Below are 16,911 nucleotides of genomic sequence, written 5' to 3' on the forward strand. Positions count from 1 at the left end.
TTTTACCAACAGGACATTATCATGACTTGGGAGTCTTGTACAAGCTAGTCTTCCAAATCCTTTAATTTCACCTTTATCCCCATCTCCAAACGTGACGTAACCGGTTGAGTAGGACTTGATGTTTTCAAGGAACTTATTGACACATGTCATGTGTCTAGAACATCCACTATCAAAATACCAGTCTTCTTGAGCTGAGGCTCTAAGAGAGGTGTGAGTTATAAGATTAGTGTTGACAGGCTTGTGTATCCACTCTTTCTTTTGATTAGCCCTGGACTGTGTTGGATACTTGGGATAGCCATACAATTTGAAATAGAAGGGCTTTATATGACCATATTTTCCACAGCAATGACATCTCCAATGTACTAACTTGCCTTTAGTTTGAGAGTTCTGATTTCTGGCATGATGTTGAGTCAGATGTTTAAACATTACAGGGCTAGACTCCCTTTTTGGAAGAACAAAGTTGATCATATAACTTTCTCCTTGTTTGTTTAGAGATTGATGTTTAAAGCCAATCCCCCTCAGATCTCCAGCCACTTTTCCAATTTGCAAAACTTCATCTAACACATTAGATCCCTTGTTCAACATTCTTACAGTCTTTGTCACATTGTCAAGTTTGTAATTCAACAGTATCACCTCATTTTGAAGATCAGAGATGGTGGATTAAAATCTTTCTTTTTCAGCCTGCAGTTGAGATATAATTTTCTTCTGTTTTTTCTCCCAGTTGACACACTTCTTCACTTCTATTGCATAGTTCTCTATAGGATGCAACCAGTTCCTCATAGGATAATTATTCATCACATGAATCTTCATCAAATTCATATCTTCTAGTTAGACCAGTAACATGTTTAGCAACTTCATCCTCAAGTTCACTTTCAAAGTTATCATTATCAGACCAAGAGACAGACAACCTTTTTTTTATTTCTGGAGATAGGTAGGACATTCTGCTCTAATGTATCCAAATCCTTCACACCCATGACACTGAATTCCTTTACCTTGATTGGATCTCTCTTCAGTTCTTGTTCTTTTCTAAAAGTCATTATTATTCCTGATGTCAAAAGGGATCTTCTTGACATTTTATCTTGAATTACCATTGATTCTCTTTAGTACCTTGTTGAATTGTCTTCCTAGAAGAACAATAGCATTAGTCGTTCCTTCATCAATATCCAAGTCACATTGCTTTTCTTCTTTTTTAGTGTTGGATACAAAAGTTATGCTCTTGTTTTTATTTTCAGATTTGTCACTAATACCCAATTCAAAGGTTTGGAGGGACCCAATAAGTTCATATACTCTCATATTGCTGATGTCTTGAGCTTCTTCACTGGTTGTGACCATCATGTTAAATTTCTTAGGTAGAGACCTGAGAATTTTCCTCACCGGTTTTTCTTCTGACATCTTTTTTCCCAAGGAACTAGATGAATTAGCTATTTCAAGAATACTCATGTGAAAATCATGAATATTCTCATCATCTTTCATCTTTAGATTCTCAAATATGGTAGTGAGTAACTGAAGTCTAAACATCTTCACTTTGGATGTGCCTTCATGAGTAGTTCTGAGGATCTCCCATGCTTATTTAGCTATAATACATGTATTTATCAACCTAAATATATTTTTGTCAACACCATTGAATAGGGCATTCAAAACTTTGGAGTTTCCAAGAGCCAATTCATCTTCTTCCTTAGACCACTCCTCTTCAGGCTTCAGATCAGTAGTATCCTTCCCATATTTGTCATTCACTATAGGATGTTCCCATCCATTGATGACAACTTTCCATGTCTTATTATCCATGGATTTTAAGAGTGCCACCATCCTTGCCTTCCAATTGTCATAGTTGGATCCATCTAAGATGGGGGGTCTGTTGATAAATTCTCCTTCCTTGTCCATGGTACCAGAAAGTATCTTCCCTGGATCTCACCCAGAAGCAGAGCAGAATGCCTGCTCTGATACCAATTGAAATTCTGGTAAGCAGATCCTGGATATTGTACACGATGTCACGTCACCAGGGTCATTGCATTATCACACCATAAAAATATTTGGATTTAAATAACAGTATGACAGGAAGTAACACAGTCAATTGTTAATCCAGTTCAGTGCAATGTCACATACATCTAGGGGCTATGATCGGTCTCCAATTCTACTTGTTTTCTGACACTCATTCGACATAATTTCATGAAGTCGGTAACATATTATTCTACCTGTTTTGTTGTTTTGTTTAGTAAATTAGATGTTTTCATTTTTATTTAAGTTTGTTGATTATCTTTGGTTTGCGTCATTATACTCCATTTTATGTCTCCTTGTGGTAGTTTTACTGGTTTCAGGTGTAAGTAAGAATACCGAAGGACTCGCCAAGGGAATCGGACGTTCTGGGCCCGTCGGAAGAGGAAATTTGATGATACAGTAGCCCTGACACATCCACCCGTGTTGCCCAACATGGCCCGTGTCAAGAGAAGAAGGGCCAGAGCCAAAAACAAGGAGCTGACAAGGGTGCTCGTGTCAGCCACCCTAGAAGGGGCGTGTTAGCCCTTGCATCCAGACAACCAACATGGCCGGTCGTGTTTCCTGACACGGCCAATGTTGGCTTGGACACCTCATTTTCCAGTTTTTGTTGTATTTTGGCACGGCTGATCCTGGAGGGCATTTTGGACTTTTGCTACACCAAATATGTGATCAGGAACTATTTAGGGGATTTTTGAATACAGAGAACGAGACTTTTAGATGATTACACATTTGGTACGATTAAGATTGAAGCGATAAAGAGCGGCGAAGAACGGAGGTCCTTCAAGAGAGGATGCGATTGAAAATCAACAGAATTCCCTCACTTTTGTAATGTCTAGATTTTATATTGTATCTTATTTGAATAATATGAGAGGATAACCCCCCCCCCCCACCCCCAATGCTAGGGGGTGTCCCAGAATTGTTCGTGTAATGACTCTGAATTGATAATTTCCTTAATATATGATGTTTGTTGTCAATTTCACTGTGCAATGTTTGTAATGCTTTCTTTATCAGAAAAATAAGGATTGTTATATGGTTAATAATTAGCGGGATTGCAATTGTTAAGGTTTTTGTACAGTGAAACCATAGTAGATGTCACCTAGGGCAAGGGATACCCCATGGTTACCGGTTTTATCTTGTTAATTTGTATTACTTGGTTTCATTATAATCGCCTAAGGACTTAGAGATTAGAATGAATGACCAAAGGTTTCCTTCTGAGGTCTTAGGAGGAAACAATTTTAAGATCCGATAATAGAACATTTTGAATTGTTTAAGGAGATATACATTCAAGGTCATTACAAGAGACAGTCATACACAATCCTTGGCATATTATTATAAACTGTGAAAAGATTTATTCTGTATTATTTTCTCATTCCCTTATACAGTGACTTTTTACAAAACCCCAACTATTTGTTTTGTTCAATTGAGTCACAATTTAAACTTGTATTGTTGCGCAATCCTCGAGATCGATCTTTGGGAAACATCCATATTATTACTACATTGGTAAAATAGTACACTTGCTATTTTCCCGATCAAGTTTTTGGTGTCGTTGTCGGGGATTGCTAAATATAAAGTTTAAATTATTTCAATTGAAATTTTGTTTCTCTGCAACAAAAATATATTTTCCGTTATTTTACTAATTTATTTCGATTAATATCAACTAATTTGTGTCTGATATTTGTATGTGAGGTAAGGCCTCAGCTGATTTTCCTTTTGTACAATGAAAGAACTTTGCGGGCAAGACTCCGACAAGCTCTGAAATTCTGGTATCAGATATGAGATGTCGAAGGCAATGTCACGACACTAATATCTGAACAACAACTAAAATATAAACAGGATAAAAGACAAAGAAACAATAGAACAAGTGACACAAGCAATTGTTAACCCAGTTCGGTGCAAACTCACCTATGTCTGGGGGCTACCAAGCCAGGAAGGAAATCCACTAAACAAAATTAGTTCAAAGACTCTCAACAAACAACTTCAAGTTACAGTCTTTTCACCTAATCTCTACCCGTGTGACTTCTATCTAAGAACTCTTAGATATGAGACCCTACTCAGTCCCCCTCAATCACAACAGTGATATAAAAACAAATATTACAAAGAAAGAAGACACTTTTCAATAACACATACTTGATCTTGCTTTAAAGCTTCAACCAAGTAAACACACACTCATGCTTCAAAGCTTAGAGTGGACAAATTACAACACAAAAGTTAGTCCAATTCAATCATCAATAAGATGAATGAATGGCTCACAATACACAAGCTCACACAAGACTAAAACCTTGAAACTCTCTCACTATTTAGTTCGTTTCTTGTGTGTTAAAACCAGGTTTTACATGGCCTTTAAATAGAAGATTTTGAATGGGCCTGGGCATCATAAAACCGTAAATCTATTTTCCTTGCGTATCTTCTTATTAACGACAGCTAATCATCCCTTATTGGAAAATAGATCATTCCGGTTTTAAATCAAATTACTCCTTGAATAGCGCATTCAATCTCAACATAATCACACACAGATTTGCATGAAAAGCGCAATCTTAAGATAAATAACATTCAGACTGAATGTTCTGTATACACATGTCTTAACATCGGGTCTGACATCTTAGCTAAATCCTACACAACCATATTTAAACATCCTACAGGAAACTGATATCACATGTCAAGACAACACGCGTGACAACTTGTGATAACTCTAGGTTTTACCAAAATTGATGCCAACACATAGAACCAACAAACTCCCCCTTTGACATATTTTGGCTAAAACATACATCAGATCATACGTTTCACAAGAAAATAATCACAATATCAGTTCAATAGCAGAAGTAAACATACACACATTACTAGCAAAACTAGTAAACACATAGTAAAGACACATGCGCTTGTGCTCAGAACACACCACCTCTCCCTTCAGCTAGCACTAGTCTACTTTACACAGACAAAACACTTCCCCCTTTTCTCCCTCTTTGTATCAAACATCCAATCATCCCACATCATCTCTAACATCATCTCCAACATTATCTATAACACCATATAGCTACTTTAGCTACTTCTCCCCCTTTTTAGCCAAAAGAGACCATAGAGACAAAATAAATGTCTATTCAGTCAAAATCCAGAATGTCAAAAGTTTCAAGTACATAAACAGCTTTAAACAAACTGAGATACAATCCAACAAAAGTAAACATCATAACAGCAGAACATAACTGCCAAAACCCAGAAAATCCAAAAAAAACAGCAACAAAAACATCATCACATGAATGGGGGCCAACTTCAAAGGAGCTAATCAAAGAAGCTTGAGCTTGCAACTTCATCAGTATCAGAAACAAAATTGCCACTTGTCTCATCATTAGTTGTAGACCTCTCACTAGAGGTTTGGGTTTCAGCTTCCTTAGCATGTTCAATATTCTCACCTTCAGCTCGCTCCAAGCTTGCAATCAGGGCTTCCAATGATTCTTTCCTTGCTGTTGCTACCCTTATCCCATCACACAGCTCTTTACACGTTTCCTTCAGCTTAACAATAAGTCCAACTTTTGAGGCTGGCTTTTTCATAGCAGATGTCATGACAATGTCTTCGACATGACTGCCTTCAAACAGTTTATAGTGTACTGACAGAGCAGGTTTTCTTCTACTTGGTAGGTTATTAGTACTCAGAATCTCAGGGTGTTGACTCAAGATAATCCCACAAATCATAGAGGGAAAGGCTATAGGCATCTTTACTGCATTAGTAGAAGCATGCTTGACAATTTGTTCAAACATAAATCTACCATAGTCAAATTTTAGTTTGGTTCCAACAGCAAAGATAAATCTTCCAAGGGTATTAGAAATTGTGGAAATATGGTTGGTAGGCACCCAATTTGCAGATCCTATTTTATGCAATATGGCATACTTAATAGTCAGCTTCCCAACAGGAATATGCTTTTTAATAGGCCACTCTTTCACCTGCCTTGCTGTAATTTCTCTACAGACCTCATTGTCTGTAGCTTCCAATTCACCTGCACCCTCTATACTTCTTCCCAGAAAATTGTTAATGACAGTGGGAGAAAAAGCGATACACTTACCTCTCACAAATACTTTGCAAAATTCCTTGCTGTTTTTATCAGCAATATCTTCAGAAATGTTGACAATGAATTCCTTAACCAATCCCTCATAGCACTGAGATAACCCAACCACAGTCTTCATTAACCCAACATTCTTTATTAGGTCCATGACCTCTTTGACTTTAACAACATCCTTTCCTAACTCTCTCTCTACAGCCACCCTTCTTTGAATCACAAACTTCCATTTGGCAGCTCCATCTTCAAGATGGAAAGATATATTATCCAAATGCACAGCAACAACTTTCACAGGGGACTTCCTCATAGTGGTTCTCTTCACAGGGGAGATGTCAAGGACATCTTCCTCAATATCTTCGTCAGACTCAGAAACTTCTCTAACCTTCCTCTTCTTCACATCAAATTTGCTCTAAGATTTGGAAGGACCTACACCAGCAGTCTTCTTAGCTGTTTTAGCTGACATCATTTCAGCCACATATCTACCATTTCTAGTCTTCATACGCTTAGCCACACTAGGCTTTAAGTGATGAAGTAAGCTATCATCTTTATCATCAGACATATCATCCTCTAGGTCAATCACATTGTTTGCAGAATCATGCTTCTCAGAATGGGAAGCATTGGCAATTGTAGATGCCACAAATTTTCTTTTACCAGACACAGTTTACCCTAGAGAGCACAAACCTTCAGCAGCCATGTCCTTCTCAGATTTAGAGGAATCGTCATCCTTCTCACTATGAGGTTCAACCTCAGGAGAGGGGTACATTTTAGACAGGGGAGTAGAGACTCCATTCACATAATGTCCTTCATTAAGGATTCTAGTGACTAGGTTTCTTATGACACGATCAGTGTGGTGCATATCATCCTTAGAACTAGTGGCATGAGTTGAGCTAGAAGGGATACTAGAGATGTTACCTTGATTGGGGCATGCAGAAGCTGATGCATCCATGGGATGGTTTAAATCAAGGGCTTCGCCTGGAATAACAGACAGAGGGACCACATCCAAAATCTCATCATCGAGAAATTCCATGGAAGGAGTGTTATCCTTGTGAGTAGGCTTAGAAGTTTTTTAACCAGATGGAGTTTGATGTTGTGGCATCTTGACGTTTCTGTGGAAAAATTTCATTTGCCCTAGCAGAGGAGTTTGAGGAAGAAGCGGGGAGTTGGAAATGTTGGAGTAGGTAGTGAGGTTGCGTGTGAAAAGGTAATAGATGGTATTTCCAAGACTAGGTGATGATTTACCATAAAGGGGGCACTTTATTTTAAGAAAGCAGACAATAATTTGATTACCTTTTCCACTCCATATTAATTGCTACAAATTTTCATAAATACAAATCCCTAATTTCCCTCTTAAGAATTCAAATTGATTTGCATCCAAGGCCTTTGTAAAAATATCAGCTAACTACATCTCAGTAGCAACATGCTCTAGGGCTACAATTTTATCCTCCACGAGTTCTCTAATAAAATGGTGACGGATATCAATATGTTTTGTCCTGCTATGCTGAATAGGATTTTTAGAAATGTTTATAGCACTCAGGTTGCCACAATACAATTTCATGACATCTTGCGTGACATTGTATTTAGTCAGCATTTGTTTCATCCACACCAGTTGAGAGCAACTACTTCCAGCTGCTATGTATTCAGCTTCAGCAGTGGACAGAGACACACAATTTTGTTTCTTACTAAACCATGATATTAAGTTGTTTCCCAAGAAGAAGCATCCTCCTGATGTGCTTTTCCTATCATCAGCACTTCCAGCCCAATCAGCATCACAATATCCATACAACACAGATTCAGATCCATGAGTGTATAGCATCCCATAGTCACTAGTGCCATTGATATATTTCAAGATCCTTTTTAATTGGTTTATGTGACTCACCTTTGGTTCAACTTGATATCTAGCACATACACCTACAGCAAAAGCAATGTCAGGTCTGCTTGTTGTGAGATATAGCAGACTCCCTATCATGCTTCTGTAGAGACTTTGATCCACACTAACACCATTTTCATCTTTAGACACTTTCAGATGAGTAGGAGTAGGTGTCCTTTTGTGGCTTGCATTCTCCATGCCAAACTTCTTAACAATTTCCATCTGCTTGACTTGTAGCCCAAGAAAATAGGTTAGTTCTCCAACAAGGCTCATTTCAAATTCAGACTGCATTTGTTCAACAAAATGTTGAACCATCTTATTTGACATCCCACCAAACACAATATCATCCACATATATCTGAGCCACCATGAGCTTTCCTCCTTCACTTTGACAAATAAAGTCTTATCAATGCCTCCCTTCCTGTATCCATTGTCAATGAGAAACATTATGAGTCTATCATACCAAGCTCTAGGAACTTATTTCAACCCATATAGGGCTTTCCTCAAATTATACACATGCTTTAGAAGATTTGGGTCTGTGAACCCTTTAGGTTGTTCAACATACACTTCCTCATTTAAGTAGCCATTTAAGAAGGCACTTTTCACATCCATTTGGAACAGTTTAAACTTCAGAATACATGCCACTCCGAGCAGTAATCTAATGGACTCCAGGCGAGCTACAGGGGAAAATGTTTCATCAAAGTCAACTCCTTCAACTTGAGTGTATCCTTGTGCTACCAATCTTGCTTTATTTTTAGTAACCACACCTTTTTCATCAGATTTATTCTTGTAAACCCACTTTGTTCCAATAACATTTATTCCTTCAGGTCTTGGAACCAATTCCCACACTTCATTTCTCTTGAATTGGCCTAACTCTTCCTGCATGGCATTGATCCAGAATTCATCAGTTAAGGCTTCTTTGACATTCTTGGGCTCAATCTTGGACACAAAACAGACACTTGAGATCACTTCCCTTGATCTAGTGGTGACCCCTTTATTTGGGTCTCCTATAATGAGATCTTTCGGATGATCCTTTTGAATTCTGATAGAGGGTCCCTTATTAATTTTATCAGCTTCAGGTTCGGCTTGAGTGGACTCACTCTCATTACTTTTGTCCAGGAGATCACCTGGGGCATCATTCAGAGATGTTTCAACATCGTCTGTGACATCAGTCTCTTGATCATCAACAACAACATTAATTAATTCCATCATAACTTTTGTTTTGGAATTAAAGACCCTAAACGCTCTGCTGTTTGTTGAGTAACCCAGAAATATTCCTTCATCACTCTTGGGGTCTATTTTCCTTCTTTGTTCACGATCAGCCAGGATATAACATTTACTACCAAACACATGGAAGTATTTGAAAGTAGGTTTTCTTCCCTTCTAGACTTCATATAAAGTGGTTGGGGTCCCTTTCTTCAAGGTTACTCAGTTATGAACATAGCAGGCCGTATTCATAGCTTCAGCCCGGAAGTGGTAAGGCAACTTCTTAGCATGAATCATAGCTCTAGCAGATTCTTGGAGAGTTCTATTTTTCCTTTCTACCACAACATTTTGCTGAGGGGTAATGGGAGATGAGAACTCATGACCAATTCCTTCAGATGAACATAATTCATCAAATTTACTGTTCTCAAATTCTTTCCCATGATCACTTCTGATTCTGATAACCTGACTCTCTCTTTCTCTTTGAAGTCTTAGGCAAAGATCTTTGAACACCTCAAACACATCAGATTTTTCCCTTATAAAATTTACCCAGGTATATCTGGAGAAGTCGTCCACCACAACATAATCATACCTTTTCCCACCAAGACTTTCCACATGCATAGGTCCCATCAAGTCCATGTGGAGAAGTTCCAGCACTCTAGATGTGGTGTCATGTTTGATCTTCTGATGTGACATCTTTGTCTGCTTTCCAATCTGACACTCACCACAAACTCTTCCTTCATCAATCTTTAATTTTGGGATTCCTCTGACAGCTTCAACAAATATAATCCTCTTCATTCCTTTAAGATGCAGATGACCCAGTTTTTGATGCCATAGTTTCACTTCTTCTTCTTTAGCTAGAGTACACATTGATGAATAACTAGTTTCTTGAGAGTTCCATATATAGCAGTTGTCCTTAGACCTGACTCCTTTCATGATCACCTCATTTTGTTCCATTAGTAATCAAGCATTTAGTTTTTGTGAAGTTCACATTTAGACCTTGGTCACATAGTTGACTGATGCTGATCAGGTTTACAATCAATCCTTTAACAAGCAGCACATTATCAAGGTTAGGGACTCCAGGATAGTTTAGCTTTCCAATCCCCTTGATTTCACCTTTTGCTCCATCACCAAAAGTCACATAGCTGGTGGCATGACGTTGAAGGTCAATTAGCAGGTTTTTGCTTCCAGTCATGTGTCTGGAGCATCCACTGTTAAAATACCAGTCTTTGGCTGAAACTCTGAAGGAAGTGTGAGCTATCAAGTTAGTAGCACCAGCCATAGGAACCCACTATTTTCTGTTAATAGGGATATGGTGTTTGGGTCTAGGTTGATGATGAGTAGGACTAGGATAGCCATACATCTTAAAGCAGAATGGTTTTATGTGGCCAAATTTCCCACAGTAATGACATCTCCATCTTTGGTGTTTTCCTTTATGTTGTCTTTCCTTGTGATGTTGAGACACCTGATGTGACATCTTTGGTTTGCTACAAGTGGGACTACACTCAGGAAGATTCATTGAACCCAAGGCCAGTCTTGTCTCTTGCCATCTTTCCAGTATGGAGGATTTTGTCTAAGGTGTCAGATCCACTGTTTAGCATTCTGACATACTTTGTCATCTCATCCAGTTTGGAGTTCAGGAACACGACTTCGATCTTCAACTTAGAAATGGTTTCTAAGTGTTCTGCCTTCTCATCCTCTAGTTGGGTTACTAATTTCTTCTTATTCTCCACTTGTTGACACAGTTCTTCACTTCTGTAACACAACTTCCTGTAGGTAGTAGCTAATTCATCAAAGGTTACTTCATCATCACTTGAGTCTTCATCATAACCCCATCTTCCAGTCAAGGCAGTCATAAGATTGGCAGATTCTCCTTCTGTTTCACTTTCATCAGACCAAGTAGCAACAAGACTCTTCTTCTGTTTCTTGAGTAGGTCCCACATTCAGCTCTAATGTGTCCATACCCTTCACATTCATGGCACTGAATTCCTTTGCCCTGTTTGGATTTTTCCTCAAATTTTGTTCTTCTTCCAGCATCATTGGACCTACTGATGTCAAATGAGTTGTTCTTGACATTAGACTTTGACCTTACATCCATCCTCTTCAGGAGTTTGTTGAATTGTCTACCCAGTAATGCTACATCATTTGCCAGATCTTCATCAGTATCCTGACTATTGTCTTCCTCTTTCTCTTCAGTGTTTGACATAAAGGCTATGCTTTTGACTTTCTTTTCAGATCCATCACTCATTCCCAACTCGAATGTTTGGAGGGATCCAATTAGCTCATCCACTCTCATATTGCAGATATCTTGAGATTCTTTTATGGCTGTCACTTTCATGGCAAATCTCTTGGGAAGTGACCTGAGAATTTTCCTTACAAGCTTTTCATCTGACATCTTCTTACCCAGGGCTTCTGAGGCATTAGAAATTTCAAGGATATTCATATGGAAGTCATGAATACTTTCATCTTCTTTCATCCTCAAATTCTCAAACTTAGTAGTAAGCAGCTGCAATCTAGACATCTTCACTCTAGAGGTACCTTCATGAGTGGTTTTGAGAATATTCCAAGCATCTTTAGCCACCTCACAGTTGTTCACCAGTCTGAAGATGTTCTTATCAACCCCATTGAATATAGCATTCAATGCTTTAGAGTTTCCAAGGGCTAGTTCATCCTCCTCCTTGGTCCATTCTTCCTCAACCTTCTTATCCGTTGTAACTTCCCCTTCCTTAGTAATGAAGGGATGTTCCCAGCCTGTTAGAACAACCTCCCAACCCTTATTATCCAAAGATTTCAAGAAGGATACAATTCGAGGTTTCCAGCAGTCATAGTTAGATCCATCCAGAATTGGTGGTCTGTGTACTAATCCTCCGTCTCTATCCATAGTACCAGAAAGTAACGTCCCAAGATCTCACTTAGAACCAGAGCAGGATGCCTGCTCTGATACCAATTGAAATTCTGGTATCAGATATGAGATGTCGAAGGCAATATCATGACACTAATATTTGAACAAAAACTAAAATATAAATAGAATAAAAGACAAAGAAACAATAGAACAAGTGACACAAGCAATTGTTAACCCAGATCGGTGCAAACTCACCTACGTCTGGGGGCTACCAAGCCAGGAAGGAAATCCACTAAATAGAATTAGTTCAAAGACTCTCAGTAAACAACTTCAAGTTACAGTATTTTCACCTAATCTCTACCCGTGTGAGTTCTATCTAAGAACTCTTAGATATGAGACCTTACTCACTCCCCCTTAATCACATCAGCGATATAAAAACAAATATTACAAAGAAAGAAGACACTCTTCAAGAACACATACTTGATCTTGCTTAAAAGCTTCAACCAAGTAAACACACACTCATGCTTCAAAGCTTAGAATGGACAAATTACAACACAAAAGTTAGTCCAATTCAATCATCAATAAGATGAATGAATGGCTCATAATACACAAGCTCACATAAAACTAAAACCTTGAAACTCTCTCACTATTTCGTTTGTTTCTTGTGTGTTAAAACCGGGTTTCATATGGCCTTTAAATAGAAGCTTTTGAATGGGCCTGCGAATCATAAAACCCTAAATCTATTTTCCTTGCGCATCTTCTTATTAACGATATCTAATCATCCCTTATTGGAAAATAGATCATTCTGGTTTTAAATCAAATTACTCCTTGAATAGCACATTCAATCTCCACATAATCACACACAGATTTGCATGAAAAGCGCAATCTTAAGATACATAACATTCAGACTAAATGTTCTGTATACACATGTCTTAACATCGGGTCTTACATCTTAGCTAAATCCTGCACAACCATATTTAAACATCCTGTAGGAAACTGATATCACATGTCAAGACAACACGTGTGACAACTTGTGATAACTCTAGGTTTTACCAAAATTGATGCCAACACATAGAACCAACAAGCTCGATTGGCAAGATTGGAATCAGAAGAAGAACAACCTTCCATTCATTCAGGTTCATATTCAGGTTCAGAGAGAGAGATCGAAACAATGGCGGAGAATCCACTGCCACCATAAAAACTGTTGGGTGACTATGGAGGTGCAAATGCACCAACCAAGAGATTAACAATTGTCAACCAACTAGTGAACGTGGCTAATTTCCAATCACATCCTAGTACTATTAATCAGCTTGAAAGGAAGCATTTCACTGGAAAGGTAAATGAAGATGCAAACAAGCATTTGCAGAGGTTTCTGACCATGAGCAACACTCTAAGAATTGATGGTCACACCGAAGAAGCTAAGAAGTTGAGAATGTTCCCATTAACCTTAGTGGAAGAAGCTGAAGAATGGTTCTATTCTATACCTGCCAATAGCATGACATATTAGGAAGAGATGGAAAAATCCTTCCTGAATGAGTAGTTTACAGTGTCGGTTTTTCTACGGAAGAGGTATGAAATTCTGAATTTTAAGCAGAAGGACGGGGAAACTTTGGGAGACGCCTACAAGAGATTCAAGAGAGTCTTGGTCGCCTGTCTAAATCATAATATGGATCCAACCGAACAGATGCAGATGTTTATGAATGGTCTCAAAATAAAGCCCAAACAGTTGATCGATACCGCAGTCAGTGGCTCTACTATGTTCTCAACAGCCACCGGTATCAAGAAGATCATTGAAGCTATTGCAGCTAATGAGCACTTGGAGTTGTACGATAGATGTCAAAGTAAACCAAAAGGGGTTATCGATTTAAATCTGGAAACCAATAAAATCCATATCGAAGATACTATAGTTGCTGAAGTTGAGAAGAAGCTGAAGGTGATGAATATAGGTACCCAACAGGTGGCACAGGTCCAACCGGGCTCCTACTATCTGATGTGAAATTTGTAATGGTCTGCACCAAACGGTGTATTATTTTCCAACTCCTCAACAAGTGGAGGAAATCAAATTTTTGAAGCAGAATAATCCTTATTCCAACACGTACAATCCGGGTTGGAAGAATAATCCCAACTTCTCATGGAAAGACCAGAAAGGGAACGCTCCTCAACACGGTCAATACCAAACTCAATATCAACAACAGTAACAACAACAAGCCCCTAAGAAAGATGATTGGGAGATTGCCATTGAAAGAATGGCAACTCATAATGTTCAATTCTAAGAAGAAACCCAAAACAATCAGAAAAACACCACAATTAGCCTCGAGTTCTCAAGTACAAGGTGTGTAAGAACAAAAAGTTCTACAAATAGAATCCAAGATTTTGATGATAACAAAGGATGAAACCAAATATGGCACTCTAACGAAAAGCTCTAAAATGTGCAGGACTCTAAACAAGAAGAAAGGAATCTGATCACGTCATCAGATACAGAATCAAATCAGATACAAATTACCAGAAGATCAGAAGCATCTGAAGTAGAAACGCGCTCTAGAAGCTCTGACTCTGAGCAACAGCATATCAGAATATCAGAAGCATCTGAAGAAGAAGCGCGCTCTAGAAGCTCTGATTCTGAGCAACGGTATATCAGAATTCCAGCAGTTCTCAATGTCATCTGAGGACAACATCAGAATTCTAAAGGGATCAGAACTCTCAGAAGCTCTGAAGCAATATCTCAAGATCTCAGATTAAGAGAGTAACACAGACTCTGTTAATGGATTTCCTTATCCAGAAAGAATAACGGCAACTTCAACTTCAAATGGAAAGAACTATATTTGGAAAGAAGTTATTCAGGGAGACAAACTTGTTTTGGCAAGAAACAACGAAGTAATGGCATTTAACTCTCATCAAGACTAAATCTCTGCCATCACTACAAACGGTCGTTTTTCACCTCTCTATATAAAGAACGGCGAATCTCTTCGAGAGACACACCTGAACGCACAGAATTACTCTACTCTCTCTCTAATCTTTCACGAGCTTTTGCTCATAACGTGAAATTTCTTATCTGCTCTAATTGTTGTAATACTTGCTTTATCCTAGAAGCACTCTAGATTACAAATTCTATTTTTACCTCAATTGTTTAATTCCTCAAGTGACTCTGCGCAGTCTGTATACTTGAGAGGACTAAGAGATCTTTCTCTTAGACGTTGGTTGTAATAATCTTTCAAGATTAGTGGATTAAGTCCTTGTTGAAGGCGAAATCACCTTGGCCGGGTGGACTGGAGTATCTTTGTGTTATAAGCGAACCAGTATAAAATCCTGTGTGATTTTATTTTGAAAAAGCGCTTATTTTCCAAAACAATTCAAACCCCCCTGTCATACGGTGAACTGACTTTTATGTGTTTTTAATCGCAATGTCGCGGTTAGCAAGAGTCGCCACCGACTTTTCTTTTATCCCATAAGGAAAGGTGGAAAAGAACAGGAAAGACCTTAATTTAGATTCTTAGGTTCGGGAGGTACATTATACAAAGGGAAGGTGTTAGCACCCTTTGTATCCATGGTTATCCATGGGCTCTTAATTGCTCAATCATTTATGTTTTTCCAGTTTGAAAGAGTGTTTGAGAAATGTGTAGGAAATGTTTTAAAAAGGAGAATTTAACTTTGTAATGATTCTTGTATGAATGTATACAAAGTTGCTATCTCGTTTAGTTTTGAAAGTCGTTTAGAAAAATATAACTCGACAATGATTCTAGTGCGAATGTATGCCAAGTGGTGATTTTCTAAAAAGGATGTTTTGAAATGTGTGAGGTGCGAAAAAATATTTTAGGTTGTGAATAAGCAATTAAGAGTTATACTATCCGAGGTCTTTACGGGCATTTCCTATCCTTATGAGGGTAAAACTGTCCTTACTATTGAGAAGTAAGTAGTTTTATCCTTTGGATGTAGAAGGGTCATCGTAGGGTCATCGATTGGTCATTGAAGGCAACAGTTGTGAGGATACCTTAGCATTCGAAGGGGCTATCATCATTTAACCGTAGGCTACACCGAAGGGTCATCGAGGGACGAAGGCAACATTCGAGGGACTATGATGATTTAACCGAAGGGTCTTTGCTAAGGGCATCCCCATATTCGCGGGACATGACCGTAATACCGTAGTCGTAGGGTAACAAAGAGAGGTCCAAGATCACTTATTTAAAGACAAAGTTTTACAATTAATTAGATGGCCGTAATCGATTAAGTAATTAGGTCCACATTAAAGTCGATGAAATCAATACATTAAAATCAGCTAGGTAATTTAGGATGAATCTCCACATTAAAATTAATTGAGTAATTCAGGTGAATCTCCATAAGGGTATCCCACACATAAAGTGGAGTACCTAGCCGGCCATTTCCTCGGGAATATGTAAACCTTTACACAATTCAGCACACGGGTTAGAGCATTGAGGTAAAGTACAATTGAAAATTGCACTACAACACAACAGTCATAAAGTCAGACCAAATAATGCAGAATTATAATAAATTATGATTAGATAAACATAAGGCAGAACAGCAAAGAAACAAAACAGCCACTGTCCCGTTCGCTCCTGCTTCGCCTAGCGAAGGCTTAGCGAGTGCTCGCTACAGGCTCGCTTAGCGATGTGCTAGCGAGCGGCTGCTGGTTTTGAATTTGATAGCAGCACGGTCTCCGGAACCCTGAACTTTGGGGCATTGAATTACAGGAATAACATGGATAAACATTCAGGATATTCAAGCATATTTAAATTCGCATGTGAAATCAAATTACATATCCGAAAATTTAATCATGATGCCTTATGTATGTAGAGGTTATCGATTAAAAGCATAAAACGTTAGAGATACGCAAACCTGTTTGCAACCGAGCTGCGATGTTGAAGGGACTGACCACTCTTGGTATCAGATGGAATTGGGCGGCGGTAGCTTCGGAGCGGAGGAGCGGAGGAGCGGAGGAGCGGC

The sequence above is a fragment of the Lathyrus oleraceus genome, chromosome 4 (genome assembly GCF_024323335.1).
Source record: "Lathyrus oleraceus cultivar Zhongwan6 chromosome 4, CAAS_Psat_ZW6_1.0, whole genome shotgun sequence".
NCBI classification, from domain to species: domain Eukaryota; kingdom Viridiplantae; phylum Streptophyta; class Magnoliopsida; order Fabales; family Fabaceae; genus Lathyrus; species Lathyrus oleraceus.